Source organism: Mesocricetus auratus, unplaced genomic scaffold (genome assembly GCF_017639785.1).
Source record: "Mesocricetus auratus isolate SY011 unplaced genomic scaffold, BCM_Maur_2.0 Super-Scaffold_100003, whole genome shotgun sequence".
NCBI classification, from domain to species: domain Eukaryota; kingdom Metazoa; phylum Chordata; class Mammalia; order Rodentia; family Cricetidae; genus Mesocricetus; species Mesocricetus auratus.
Window position 1 is genome coordinate 44,147,992 of NW_024429188.1, and position 14,863 is coordinate 44,162,854.

Genomic DNA, 14,863 nt, shown 5'->3' on the forward strand with positions numbered 1-14,863 from the left:
GGCTCACGTTAGGAAATATGGGTTATATTAGTCACCCATGGAAAAAGAAAGGGAAAGCTGCCAAGACCACATGTGCCTAGTTAATGGCCTCTACTACTGAGGAAGTCAAGAATCCAGGACCTGTTTTCAGCAGTTTCTGTTTACTCTGTTCAACCTACTCCACTGCCAAAAGAAAAATGTCTTCCTGTCTGGTAATAATTTCTCTTAGGCCAGTTTCACATTGTTTGAAACAATTTCCAATAAGCATCCTACAGCTTCCCTATCTCAAGCATCCAAGGAGACACTTCCCCTGATGAAGTACAGTCCTTTTTTTAAAAGCAAAATCATGAGCATATACATTAGTACACAATACCTGTATTTGTTTTGATGACAGGACAGTTTTCTTGAGGGTTTTTTCCCTAAAAGCTTGTCATACATCACAATTTCAACAACCCAACCATGAAATACAATTAGGGTGAAACATAGGTTGCAAACTCTCCCCTCTGTACTCCACAGAGATATGTCAACATGGAATTGTGGTATCTTTTTCAGTGTCACAGGCTCTGAATTTTAACAACAGTAATTATATTGTGATCTATCTCTCATTTGGTTTGCTTAGATTAACTCAGATAATTCATGCAGCAATTGTATGCTATAGGTAGTATGATTGTCTAATGTCTAATGATGGTTGAGCAACTTACTTCTTGAGGCATGTCACACTATGTAGTATAGATTAATCAAATGTTTGGGAACCTGTTTCTGCTTCCTCAGTGAATTACTATGCTCAGTCCAATTTTGAAAGTGTTTGGGATACAAAGAGATTAAAGAACTCCCCCAAGTTGAGACAGCAAGGCAGGCATGAGGAAATAAGCAAGCCTAAGTATTATCATTCAAGAGCTAGAGTGATGATTTATTAATTATATATTCAAGTCAGCTTCTTCAAAATAAAGACACTGAGGTCTTAACATGAAAAAAATCTGCAGATATTAGTAAGGTTCTTTTCTACTTATTAAGAAGCAGTACTAGGCTCCTCTTTATCCCATTTTTGCATTATAGGGAATGAACCATCAGGGTGGAACACAAGTGACATTACAATTGTTTTACAGAATAGTGGTCTGAACTGACTTTCTTTGTTTCCTTCTGGAATCCCAAGAAAGAATGTATACCCTTTTTTTGGATCTTCATTTTTCTAGCTATAACATAGTTTCATACGTTTTCCATCCAAAATCAGAATATCACCTTATCATATACCTGTAATAATTTTAAAACATTACCTACATCTTTTATAATATATTTCATAACAAATTCCAACACAAATTGGAGTATATTTCCTTGAAATAATCTAGTAAAGATGTGGCTCCATGTCCTTGCTGCTGGCTGGATTTTTAAAAAATAGCAGTGTTTTGGGTAAGGGAGTCAGGCAATGTTAAATGAATACTGTCTCTGTACTTGTATAGCCATGTATCTTATCCTTAAGAAGAAATCTGTATTCCATACCTTAACTAGGATTAAATATGCATGTTCCCCAGTTTCAGACCTTGCAAATCACTGGATGAATTAGACAAGGGGATGTAATTTTTTCTCTGCCTTGAATATGGTGACAAGTAAGGTGTGAGAAAATTGTAACATGTGTCATATATCTGTCTGCACATGAAGTGAACTTGTAAGCTGTTCTCAGAAAACTTACAGCCCTGTGCATCCTGAGGCATATGGTAGCCTGTCTCAGTCCATTCTTTAAGAAGACCTTTTTATGTAACTAGTCCCAGTCAGAGTAAGAATCAGAGCAAACATCAAAGCTATTGGATATGTCAGCCATCTGTTCACCCTTCTTTTCCTGGGAAAACTTTAGCAGTGTCTGTAGAAGAGAATAGGTTTGTATATCTGAAATGGAAGCAGGTAAGGGTTCCTTGGGAAAATATCTCAGGGCACTTCTGACTTCAGTGGGAGTAAGATGTCAATCTAAAACCATAACTAAAAATTTAAAAGCATTGTTTACCTGATCAGGACTGGAAACATATATATTTTTTTTACTTTCATCACAACTTGGTTGAAAATTCTCTTTGCCCTTCTTTGCTATACACTACAGGATTGATTGCTATGTACTTTCACAGAGCTTTTCTAACCTTTCACCCTAGATACTAGTTTCCTCTGTAACCCAAACAAATCCTATCTTTGTCTTTTCCCTTTCAATTACTGGTTCTATTTATTTAAGACCCAACTCCTGTCACATTTATGAAGTATCACTGAGATTATCTTCATAAAACTTTCCCTAACTCCAAGTTGAGTAAGAATTACAGAGCAACCTGTGTGTATGCCTATCTGGGATATGATTGCATCATCTTAGAGCATGAATTTCTCACAACATTGACTGTGTAATTTTAATTTCTCAAGGAACCTCAGCATGTGACTATTCCAAGTCACTCTTCTGGCAAACTTGTTAACTGAGATTGTGTTCAGAAATATTGGGGAGTCCAGAATGTTACTGGAAAAAATCTTTTTTCTCCCTTGGAGTTCTTAGTATCATTAATAAAATAAATGACACTCAAGGACAATTTTATTAGAGTTGAAAAGAAAAAAATCAAGGGGAGCTAGCCATTAATCTTGGTTAACACCCAGAGGAGAATAATGGAGAAAAGAAGGAAATGATGAAGACATGCCTCCAGACGATGATGGTCCATACCTTTAATCCCAGTACTGAGAAGGCAGAGGCAGACAGTTCTTTGGTGAGTTTGTGGCCAGCCTGGTTTATAGAGCAAGGTCCAGGAGAGTCAGGGCTTCACAGAGAAACCCTGTCTTGAAAACAAATAAGTCATTCCATTTGTGTTTAGTGATTGTGCAGTTAAGCCATATGGCAAAGAAACAGTCACATATAGGGGAGTGGAATTTTAGAGAAAAAATGAAGTCCAAAGTATAAGGCAAAGCATGTTGAGGAGAGAGAGGGGGGGGGGGGGGAAGAGGGAGGGAGGGAGGGAAATGTTAGGCTTTTCTGAGAAAGTGTGAAAAAGACCAAAAGTAACCTCTGCTTTGACTGACAAGAAAGCATGGTTTCTGAGAAGGAAACATACCATATCTCATTAAAGGGTAAATGATTCTTCCTAGCTCTAAGATGGTTAACTATAAATTCCCAATTCTGAGTAGTTGTCCCTTGGCCAGATAAATGACCAATTTCAGTAGATTAACCCTTAGAGAGAAGGTGATGGTATATGTCTACTCAGGAATAGATTCCTTACCTTACTGTAAAGACATTAATTCATTACCACAAATCAATGAGAATTGGAGTTTAATAGATAAAATTGACAGTTCATCTCATCATAGAGAAGAGTAAAAGATAAACAAGTGTGGTACATGCCTGCAATCCCAGAACTAAGATTATTAAGGAAATAGAATTCAAGGCCAGCCTGGTATACACAGCAAAAACACACAGTCAAAAATCGTTCTTACTGTTTCCAAATAATCCAGTAAAGAAAAATCCCTTATAATCCTTTTATAATCCACATATTTACAGAGGATGCCAGCCTCATGTGTCCCCTCTTCTCAGGATCACATGGCAACTTTCTACTCTTTACTGCATTTTCCAGAATCCTCCTCAACTGCTAGTCCCACCTATCTTGATTCCCTTTTGGCCAACAGTGCTCTATTTATCAACCAATAACACAAACATATAGACAGAAGGACTTCCCCCATCATCTCCTATTTTCTGTTTAAATAAAAGAAAGGTTTTAATTTTAAAATATTCAAATTATATAAAACAAAACAGTTATCAAGTGAGAACCATAGTTTTTAGTCCATTAATGTTTAGTAAGATTTAAAGAAAGTATTTTATCATCTATTCTATGTGGTGTGAGTCTAAAATCTTACATGTAGGTTATCTTTTTAAATTTAAATTAGAAACAAGCTTACTTCACATATCAATCCCAGCTCTTTCTCCCTCCCCTCCTCCCCCACGCCTTGCCAAACCACCAACTCTCCATCCAATCCCCACTTGACTCTCCAGGGAGTGTGAGTCCCTTCATGGGGGTTCTCTGCTCTGATGATCTTAATCGGCTCAGTAATGTCAATTGAATAAGACAAGTGTTCTGTCTTAGTTATAGCTAAACCTCATGGTGCTAAATAAAGGAAAAGAGAAAGAAGACAGGAGGGCAAGGAGGCTGAGCATATTCTCTGAACTTTTTAAAATTCATCACGTATTTGTGAAAAAGAGAAGTCAGGGAAAATTCAGGGAGTAACAGGTAAGGATCTTATTCCTTGTACAGTATAAACAAGTTTGAAGTATTAGAATCATTTCTGGCATCATCTTGTCACGTCCTGTTACTGAATAGATGACAGATTTGCAGCACAGATATAGGGAGGGTTTTGCCTGATATAGCACGTTTGTAGTGTATTCTGAGCTAGAAGTAGAGTGACGTCATTACTGGGGATATTAAGGTTCCATTGGGGAGGGGGGGTTCTAGAATCACTAACATAAGAATTAAGAAGCTGACTCAAAATTAACACTAAGGATGAGCTTATTAGTTTGTAAGAGAATAAAAGGCAGGCAAGCGGATCCAAAGGAAAAAGGAAACTGTTAACAGAAAGAGGCAAAGTTACAAAATCTACTGTGGAGGCATGGGGCAAAGGCATGGGGAAGCTTCAGAAAAAAGGTGAAAAGTTGATGGCAGAAAAAGCATTCTTAGCCTTTGGCCAGTAACCAAAGTTGGAGAAAATGTAAAAGTTAAGCTTTTCTGAGGTGAGCTGCATGGCATAGGTACCACAGTATTTCCTTACAGAAGGGGATACAAGCACCTGTCATGAGAAGAGGCTTCTGGGAAGGAAAATACATTATCTCATTATACGATAATCCTTCCCATATCCTTTTATGTAGCTTAGAATGACAGGTTTTTACTTAGAGCTAAAGATGGAATTTAGAACAAAGACCAGATACCTTAAACTTTTCATATGGTCATTGAAATTCCTAGAAATGGCCAATCTAATGCTTATATTACTAGTGTTACCAGGGAACACAGGAAGTGGGGATCCAAAATTTCCATAGCTAAAGTCTACTGTAACACAAGGTTAATCCTAAGCAGTTATACTAGTAACCTGAACAGACTAGGCATTGATTTTTCTCATTTCTAAAATGTGAAGGAGTCATAGATCTATTTAAGGATTGTTACGCTGATTTGCTGAGGCCGTGTCTGTGAGGGTTCTTTCAGCTGTTTATTACTTATGACTGGAAAAATTGGAAAGATAGTATTATAATGTTGGAAGAGTTATGAGGGATGGAAGTAAAATGTATGTTCGTTCCAGATTCAGGTAGAGGCTGACAACGTGAATGCTATAGAGAAGAGAGGTAGGAATCTGTAAGACTTACTCTTGCTAATGGTTGTTTTGGACTATATTGAACTAGCTCAAAATTAAATAAAATCTGTTTATTTAATAAATATTTGCAGTGTTGACTTTGTAACAAGTATTTCTCCAAATGCTTTACAAATAATAACTAGGCTAATCCTCCTGACAAGGAGGATAATTTAGAGTATGGCATCAGGGTTTATTTTACAGATGAAGGGAGGGTAATGCAGAGAGGTAGCCCATTTTACTTATGGCCATTTTGTTTGTAAATGACAATGAAGGTATATAAATCTAATCATATGCCTTGGTAGGCCATACCTGTCATAAAATACTTAGAAAGCTGAAACCTGAAATAGGGTATGTGCAAGTTGGCATCATGGAAAATTTTAGATTCTAGTCTAAGTTTTATGATTAAAATGATGTTAACTAGTTTAAACATTCTTCATGTATCTTCCTATACATGGAAAAAGTTTCCATTTTCCATTACCATTTCGGATCCTATGAATTACTTTGCCCATTCCAAAGAAATTTTATCAAGCAACAGCTTTGGTGTTCTTTACTGACTTGTCTATTCTAAAGAGTAATTCTCTTTACGCCCCAAGGGGATTCCAAAGCAAAAGTAGAGAGAGCTCTAGGAAAGCTTACTTTTCTGTTGTTCATTTAGATTTAATTAGACAATTATTGATGTATTTAAGTATTATTGGGTTATTAAAAGCATTAACATCTTCTTGTCTTGTTTGTTTAATGTCTATTTGGGAACAGAATGTGATTAAGCAAACATTATCTAGCAGATTTATTTTCTTTGTGCTACAAATGTAAAGTTAATTTTGAGAGGAAGCTCAGAACATGACCTGAATTTGTCGACTCAATCTAGGGCTCATTGTTTAACCTTGGTGAAGCTGAGTATGTCAGGAACTAGGAAAGTGCAGTGCTGTAGGTCCGAAGTGGAACTCTTATGTATAATGGTTGCTGCTTTTCACTGATAAGGAAACTCAACACAGAGATGAAGGGAATTACCAATGAGTCACTTTGAGTGGCTAATTGTGGAACATAACTATTATACTGAAAGCCTTATGAGTAGAAGTACTAGATCTAGTTTATTTGCTGCAGTTTCCTCAATAATTGGGAATGATGTAAGGTCCAATGCTGACAGTTAAAAATTACTGTGGACTGAGTCACGAGAACAATTTGGTTCTACTGACTTGTGAGAGAATTTCAACAAAGACTGTAAGAAACTTTGCAAATTGGCTTGCTAATGGAGCCCTCTCTCCTGAAAAACAAATTATCAGGCTTTAGACATAAAGATAAGAAAACATTCTATGTGTTATAAACCTCTACACCCCAATGTTATTTTTTATGCTCTGGTTTCTTACGGTTCCATAAACATTCTTATTCTCCAAACGCTCAATAATAGAAAGAGCCAGGGCCTCTATCACCTACCTCAGTATATATATAGTATAGGTTGGGAGAGAGAGAGAGAGACAGAGACAGAGTGAGCAAGAAGAAGAAGAAGAAGAAGAAGAAGAAGAAGAAGAAGAAGAAGAAGAAGAAGAAGAAGAAGAAGAAGAAGAAGAAGCATTCAGTCAAAGCTTGCTGAAGGCACTGATTTTATTTCCTTGAATCTGTTTTAGAAATCCGTAATGGTATGTTGCTCTGATCAGTAGAGATCACTCTCATTTATTAGTAAGATATGAAGAGTGAAAAATTCAGATATTATTTTAACAAAAGGTTGCCTAGTATAACCTTCCTTTAAGTTATTGTTTATTAGATTCCAATTATGTATTAAGCATAATGTTAAATTCTATCATTTAGCCTTCACTACAACTAATTTTAAAGTTGAGAAAATTCAAACAGTAGTAAAGGATTTGTCTAACATCACACACTGAGTTAATTGCAAGGTAAGGGTGTTATTAATTCTCTGGGTTACATTAGTGGGGAAAGTTATTTATTCTCATTTTTGTGATAGTCCAGAGTGGGCTGTTTTGTTTCAGGGAACATTATTTTACCTTCCTGCTGTACCAGAATTAATCATCATGATCAGCAGCACAATTCTTCTTTATGAGAGATAGAATCTGTTCACCTTGATCAGAAGGCAATCGTTTTTTATCATTTTTTATTTTAATTATAAATAGCTTGTTTTACATGTCAATCCCAGTTCCCTCTCCCTCCACTCCTCCCGCACTCCTCTTTCCCCCCACCCTCCCACCCTATTGCCAAATCCTTCCACATAGGGGATATCTAGAGTCTGTCATTTTACTCTGGGTAGGGTCCAGGCACTCCCCTAAGAGTCCAGTCTGAGAGAGCATCCCTCTTTGTGCTACAGGCACACGAAGACTGTTTGTATACCAGGGATAGACACTGATCCACAGCTCAGGGCCCCATAGGTTGCCCAGGCCTTCTCGCTGACACTCACATTTGGGGGGTCCATATCAGTCCCATGCTGGCCTCCCCACTGTCGCTCTGGGGTCCAAGAGCTCTCCCCTGTTCAGATCAGCTATCTCTGCTGGTTTTGCCAGGCCATTCTTTGCCAATTTGCTCATCATTCCACTCTCTCTGTCACTGGGTTCCTTGGGTTCAGTACAGTGATTAATTGTGTGTTTGCCTCTGCTTCCATCAGTCACAGGATGAAGTCTCCCGGATGGTTATAGACATCAAGTTCATTATCAGGAATGGGCATTCAAGGTGGTCTCTCCACTATTGCTTAGCTTGCCAATTGGTGTTATCCCTTTAGATCACTCGAGGTCACTCTGGTGCCTGATCTGGCTTCTATCCTATGATTCCCTCTTCCCCCTATTCTACCCCCACCCCCTCAACTTCCTGTTCCTCCATGACCAACTCTCTTCCTCTTCACCCCCTCTCTTCTTCCCAGGTCCCACTCCCCCCACCCCTCGCCGTGTTCCCCATCCATTCAGGGGATCTTGTCTCCATCCTCTTCTCTTGGGTACTATGCATATATGCATATCTTTTAGGTTCTTTCCTGTTTCCCAGACTCTCTATCAGTGGAAGTGCAGACTGGCACTATCCTGATCCATGTCTAAAATCCATATATGAGTGAGTACATACCATGTTTGTCTTTTTGCGACTGGGTTACCTCACTCAGGATGGTTTCTTCCAGTGCTATCCATTTCCCTGCGAATTTCAAGATTCCATTGTTTTTTTTATGCTGAGTAATACTGCATTGTGTAAATGTACCACATTTTCTCTATCCACTCTTCAGTTGAGGGGCATCTAGGTTGCTTCCAGGTTCGGGCTATTACAAATAATGCTGCTATGAACATAGTGGAGCAGATGCCCTTGTTGTATGAACTTGCCTCATTTGGATATATGCCTAAGAGTGGAATTGCTGGGTCTAGTGGTATATTAATTCCCATTTTCCTGAGGAATCTCCATATTGATTTCCAAAGAGGCTGTATGAGTCGGCACTCCCACCAGCAGTGGAGGAGTGTTCCTCTCTCTCCACATCCTCTCCAGCATAAATTGTCTTCGGTGTTTTTGATTTTAGCCATTCTGACAGGAGTAAGATGGTATCTCATCTCTTTTAAAGACACTATTAAGATCAAATATGAGTGTTTTCATTTATAGCTATGATTAGTTGAGGACATCATTCTGATTTCAACATTGTCCTCTCCATAAACTGAGATGATAATACCTACCATGTCAGGTGGTGTGAAAAGAGTAGTATATAGATTATCAGAATTAAATTATATTAATGTGTATGAAATTACATAACATTACATCTGGCATACAGTTTAAATATTCAAGAAACATTTTGGATTACCTCACCCAGCCTCGATGTGCCATGGTTTTTTTCAAGCCCATTAGAGGCCTGCCCCTTTCTGAATGTAGACAAGAAGGAATGGATGCGGAGGGAGACAGGAGGAGTGAAATAAAAAAGTAAAGAAAAATGAAAAGGAACTGTAGCTTCCTTACCCACCAACCCTTGATTGGCTCCACTCTATTCTTTGGAATCTTATAACACTTAACATTCTCAAATTCTCTGTATTTTCATTAGGTCTGCTGTGGAGATACCAACTAAGTATGAGACATCCTCATAGTGCCATATCTCCTGCATTGTAGAAATTTGTCAACTAGACACAGACAGACTCTTCATTTCTCTACTGAAATGAAAAAAGGCATCTTGAGACTTCTGGAAGCCTTCTTATGCTCCATTTTGCAAAGACTTTTCCTTCTGAATTGCAAGATGGAACTCTGCCAGTTGATGATTATGTCTGATTAATTGTATTTATGTGACATTTCATAGATAATTGAACTCTTTTCCAAATTTTGAAACACTGCATCTCTAACCCAATCTTGCTTTAAAGATAAGGTGATCTTTCTGCCATTGGGTCTCAAGTGTTTCTATAATAGATGTGCAGTGCCACATCTACACTTCTTTTACTTTAAATATCGTCACCACCCTGATACATCTGACACTGGAAGAGGACATTGTCTCTATTTTGCATATACAGTATCTAAAACTGAAGTGAATAGAGGAGAGCAGGATGAGAGATACCATAATAGATTGAGTCATTATAGGCTTGAGGAGAGAGCTGACACTAGTGAGATCTCCAGAGATCTACAAGGATAACACCACCTGGCAAACTATGCAATAGCGGAGAGACTACATTAAATGCACCTCCTTGATGATAAGGTTGATGACTACCTTAATATGTGATCCTAGAACCTTCATCCAGTGACTGATGTAAGCAGAGACAGATACCCACAGCTAAACACTGAACTGAACTACTGGAACCTAGTGACAGAGGTGGAGGAGTGATGAGCAAAGGGGTCAAGACCATGATGGTGAAACCCACAGGGACAGCTGACCGGATAAGGGGGAGCTCTTGAATCCCAGACTGATGCCTGAGAGGCCAACAGGGGACTGATCCAGACTCCATGAATGTAGTCTCGGTGGCCACAGAAATAACTGGGGCCTTGGGTAGTAGATCAGTGTTTACCATGGTTTATGAATGATCTTTGGGAGCCCATTCCAAATAAAAGCATGCTCTCTCAGCCTGGACACATGGCAAAGGGCCTAGGTCCTGCCCTGGATGAAATGACAGACTTTAGAGATCCCCCAAGGAGGCAATTGGGTGGGGGGGTTCAGGGGCTGGTGTAGGGAAAAGGGAGGAGTGGTGGGAGAGGGAGCTGGGATTGACATGTGAAGCATTCATGTTTCTAATTTAAATAAAAACATTACAGAAAATAAAACTCAAGTGAAGCCCATATTTCTCTTCTTCACCAGAATGTACATGTGCACACATGTGCGCAGAACTCTGAGGGGTAATTACCCTGAACCCAAAGAGTAGATTAATAAATAGAGTAGGTTTGGAGAGGTCTTTACACCCACTGTGATATTTACCACACCCCAAAGTTCCTATCTAAATACACATAAACTATACATAAAGTCAATGCACTTATCCATATAAGTAGAGATTGAAGTTAAAGTTTTACAGCCAATTCTTTATGTTTTTACAAGCCCTTCCTTATATGGAGAACCTAGAAATACTAATGTTGAAAAGAGTAGTCAGATCAAAAAGTTAACTAATATATCCTTCCCTGTTTTGATACATGTGGCACCTGACACTACCTGTTGTCTTTGACACTTGTCTTAGGTAGAAATGCAATTTCAAAGTAATCTCAGAAAAGCAGCTCTTAAGAGACCTTACACAAAAAAGAGAAGCTTTGCTTCTCTCAAGGAGATGGGATCTGTGGTTGGGATTAACATATATGTGAACATCAAAATTAAAAGTACTCTATCTACTTTCAGAAAGACTAACCTTTCTGGGAATGATAGACAAAGGAGGCTACTGTGGATGCTATCTATGCTTATCACACATACAGAAGCCATGCCAGAGTTCAGCTAATTATGGGTGTGGTAACGTTAGTAAGCAGATAAGCATTGGATTCATGGCAAAAGCCTCCAATGCCTATGTTTTTACAATTACAGAAAGTGAACCTAGAAATAATTGTTCATAGGCCCCCTCTTCCATTTCTATGTTTTATTCCTCCTCCCATCCAGGACTACAGTCCAGTTCTTTGAATTTGCTACATAAGTAATTGGCTAGACCACATGTTGGAAGACTGTGTCAAGATTTGAGCCTCAAACTTTAATGGGGGAAATAATAAGCCATGAACTTGAACACAAGCAAGTATTCAGAGTAAAAAATCAGTTTCCAAGACTCCTGAGGAAGGGGTGAAAGAAATGATGGTGTTTTATTAGAAATGATGAAGACTCACGTTTACAGCATCTGGAGGACTTTTGGAGGACTTCTCATGGGACAAAGAAAATACTGAACATCTAATGAGTCTCAGGAACAGAGTAAAGATGTGTGTATATTTCACAATATCTCTAATAATTTTATTTCTAAGAAATTCATGGTTGAAATGAACTATGCCTGACATTAATATCAGAGCAAGGGATTGAAGAATACGGTCTCAGCTATTCAGAATTAGCAAGATATTTTTCTCTTTTGGGGTTATCCAAATAAGAAACTAAGCAGTAGTGGATAGGCTAGCTTAAATGCCCTTCTCCTATAATGATACTGATGACTACCTTAAATGCCATCATAGAGTCTTCATTCAGTAGCTGATGGAAGCAGAAGCAGAGATCCAAAGCTAAGCACTGAGCCAAACTCCTAGAATCCAGTTGTAGAGAGGAAGGAGTGATGAACAAAGGGGTCAAGGCCATGCTGGGGAAACCCACAGAAACAGCTCACCTGAGCAAGTGGAATTTCACAAACCCTAATCGAACATCTGGGAAACAAGTATAGGACTTAAGCAGGTCCCCTAAATGTGGGTGTCTGTTGGGAAGGCCTGGGGTTGCTGGCAGTGGAACCAGTATTTATCCCTAGTGCTTAAATAGGCTTTGGAAGCCCATTCCCCATAGAGGGATATTCTCTCAGCCTAGATACACAGGGGAGGACCTAGGTCCTGCCCCAAGTGATGTGACAGATTTTGACAATTCCCTGGAAGGCGTCACCCTCCCTGGGGAGTAGATGGGGCATGGGAGGAATGGAAGAAGTGGTGGGAGGGAGAGGGAACTGGGATTGGTATGTAAAGTAAGATTGTTTTTAATTTAAAAAATTAATTGAAAATATATTTTTCTCTGTCCATATTCACACAAATGTCAAGAAATGGATCCAAGAATCAATATCTATAAACTGTAATGTTCCATGTTTAATCCTGCCTTTTGATCTATGAGTACAATATATTCCCAAGTTATAGAGAAAGCAGAGATATTGATATGGACTGTTTCATAACCATTTCCCCAAACTCCACTCTGTCAAGATCAGAAACACCTGCTACCAAAATGTCCACCATCTTGTTGCTACTCCAAAAATCCTAGAAATACTAAAAGGAATAACTCACAAAAGGTCGATTTCTCTGGGTTTCTCTTGGGCCCTCTGTCTGCTTTCTTTTCAGCATGTCTGGTTTTCTTTCTATCATAGCTACTACAGAGCGTGTGTCTGTGGCTTGTGTTATAGTAGTGGGAGGCAGTAATTTCCCTAGTGTTAGTTGGCCTGCAGGCAAGCTGAGCACCTACACTGCACTTCAGAGGACTCATCTCATGTGTACTCAATGCTCAAAAAGCTTTAGTTTTCACTCTATTGTTCTACATTTAGTTTTCTTACCTTTTACAGGAAAGGAAATTAGGAGGAAGGGAATAAAAGAGGAAAACAAACTAGAAAGGGCTGAAGGGGAAGGATGGCGGGGGCATTAAAACCACTGCTATGTAACCAGCCAACAATGATACTGCATGTTTATGGGCTTTGGTTGCCATAGAGATAGTTACATAACTCCAACTGGTGGTGAAATTTCATACTGCTTGTGGTGGCGAGCGATATTTCAGTCACTTAGGGGCTACTTTTAAAGAGAACAAATAAAGTAGCTGAGGGGCCCTTTGTCTTGCCGGCTACAACCTGCACTGTTTCATCCCCACACACTAGTCATTTTCCAGTTTTCTGTGTGTAGCAAAATGTTCCCAATTATTCTCTGAGTAGAGCTGGGCACTTACTCCTCTCCTTAGTCCAGAATGGCTAGGCATAAGACTCAGAGCAAAATGAAAAAATAAATAAAGCCTCCTTTGGGGTGGAAAGCCTGTGTGGAAAATTTCAGCTTGGAAAGCTTGTTTGCTGGGAAAGTTATGAGTTGAAAGGAGTGCATGTGTTCACTAGCAAAGAGACCAAACGCTAGGTCCTCCTTATTCAGTCTCTCTCTCTCTCTCTCTCTCTCTCTCTCTCTCTCTCTCTCTCTCTCTCTCTCTCTCTCTCTCTCTGTGTGTGTGTGTGTTTGTGTGTGTCACATGCACATACACAAACACATACAAACACACTTGAACTCACATATAGATTCATATAGACCCATATTTACACAAGTTCTACAAACATACATACACTTAATTTCACACAATTCATTCACACGGAACTTCTGTTTGAATACATACAACTATTTACTTGCTGAGACACAGATATAGAAGGCTGGAATATAAGAAATTTCCAATTTTAAAGTATCTCGAGCTTATAAAATGGTGATTTCAGAAGATCCATTCTGTATGTTTCCCATACATTCCCACCCATTAATATATGCATACTATCAATATACTCATTTTCTTACAAAAAGTCAAAGTGAGAATCTCACAAACTTACTGATATTTATGTTTCCTCCTGTAGATTCTCTCTCATGAAATTTTCAATTAATTCTGCAAACACTTACACAAATGCCTTTTATGTATTCTCTATTTTCACTTATAACTTTTCACATGTTTTCATATTTTCCCCTCTACTTTCTTACACGCAGGCAATTATGTTGGTTTGCACAGTGTCCAGGTAAATGTCTGTTAAAAACACACACATTAGCCCCTCTGCTACTTGTGTATACGCACCAATGAACTAGAACTTCTCATCTGTTTTTATCGTCTTGTGTGTTTGTTTGTTTTAGAGAAAGAGTCCCAATATAAAGCTCTGGCTAACCTGGAACTTGCTATGTAGACCATGGTGGCCCTAAACGCAAAGAAACCTGCCTGCCTCTGCCTTCTGAGAGCTAGGATTAAATGTTTGTACCACCATACCTGTCCAGAACTTTAGAGTGAACAAGTTACTAGTTTTACATTTGGAATCTCAAAGAAGCTTCATGACCTATCTTTGGAAGAAATGCAGGATTTGTACAGTTATTCCTATTAGGATAATAAAAGACAAAGATCAAAAGTTGGCCTACATTCACACATGAAATACTAAATAGATATTGGAATTGAAACATTTTTATGTCATATTCTATTTAAATGCTCCTATCACCTGTCTGTCATGAGCAGAGATATTTTCATTGAGGCTACTGTGCATAAAATAGAAACTGGACAGCCTTGCCTCTGATGAGTCCCGAAGGAGGTCAATATTGGTCTTTAGATGACAATATTAGTAAAGAACAACATGATCAACATTTACCTGCAACTTAGAATCCTTCTACTTCCCCCACCTTGCAACTGTCTCCAACTCTACTTTCTTGGTTTGGTCAAAGAGTAATGCTTTTGCTTTGTTTCACCCATCTTTTATCATTATTT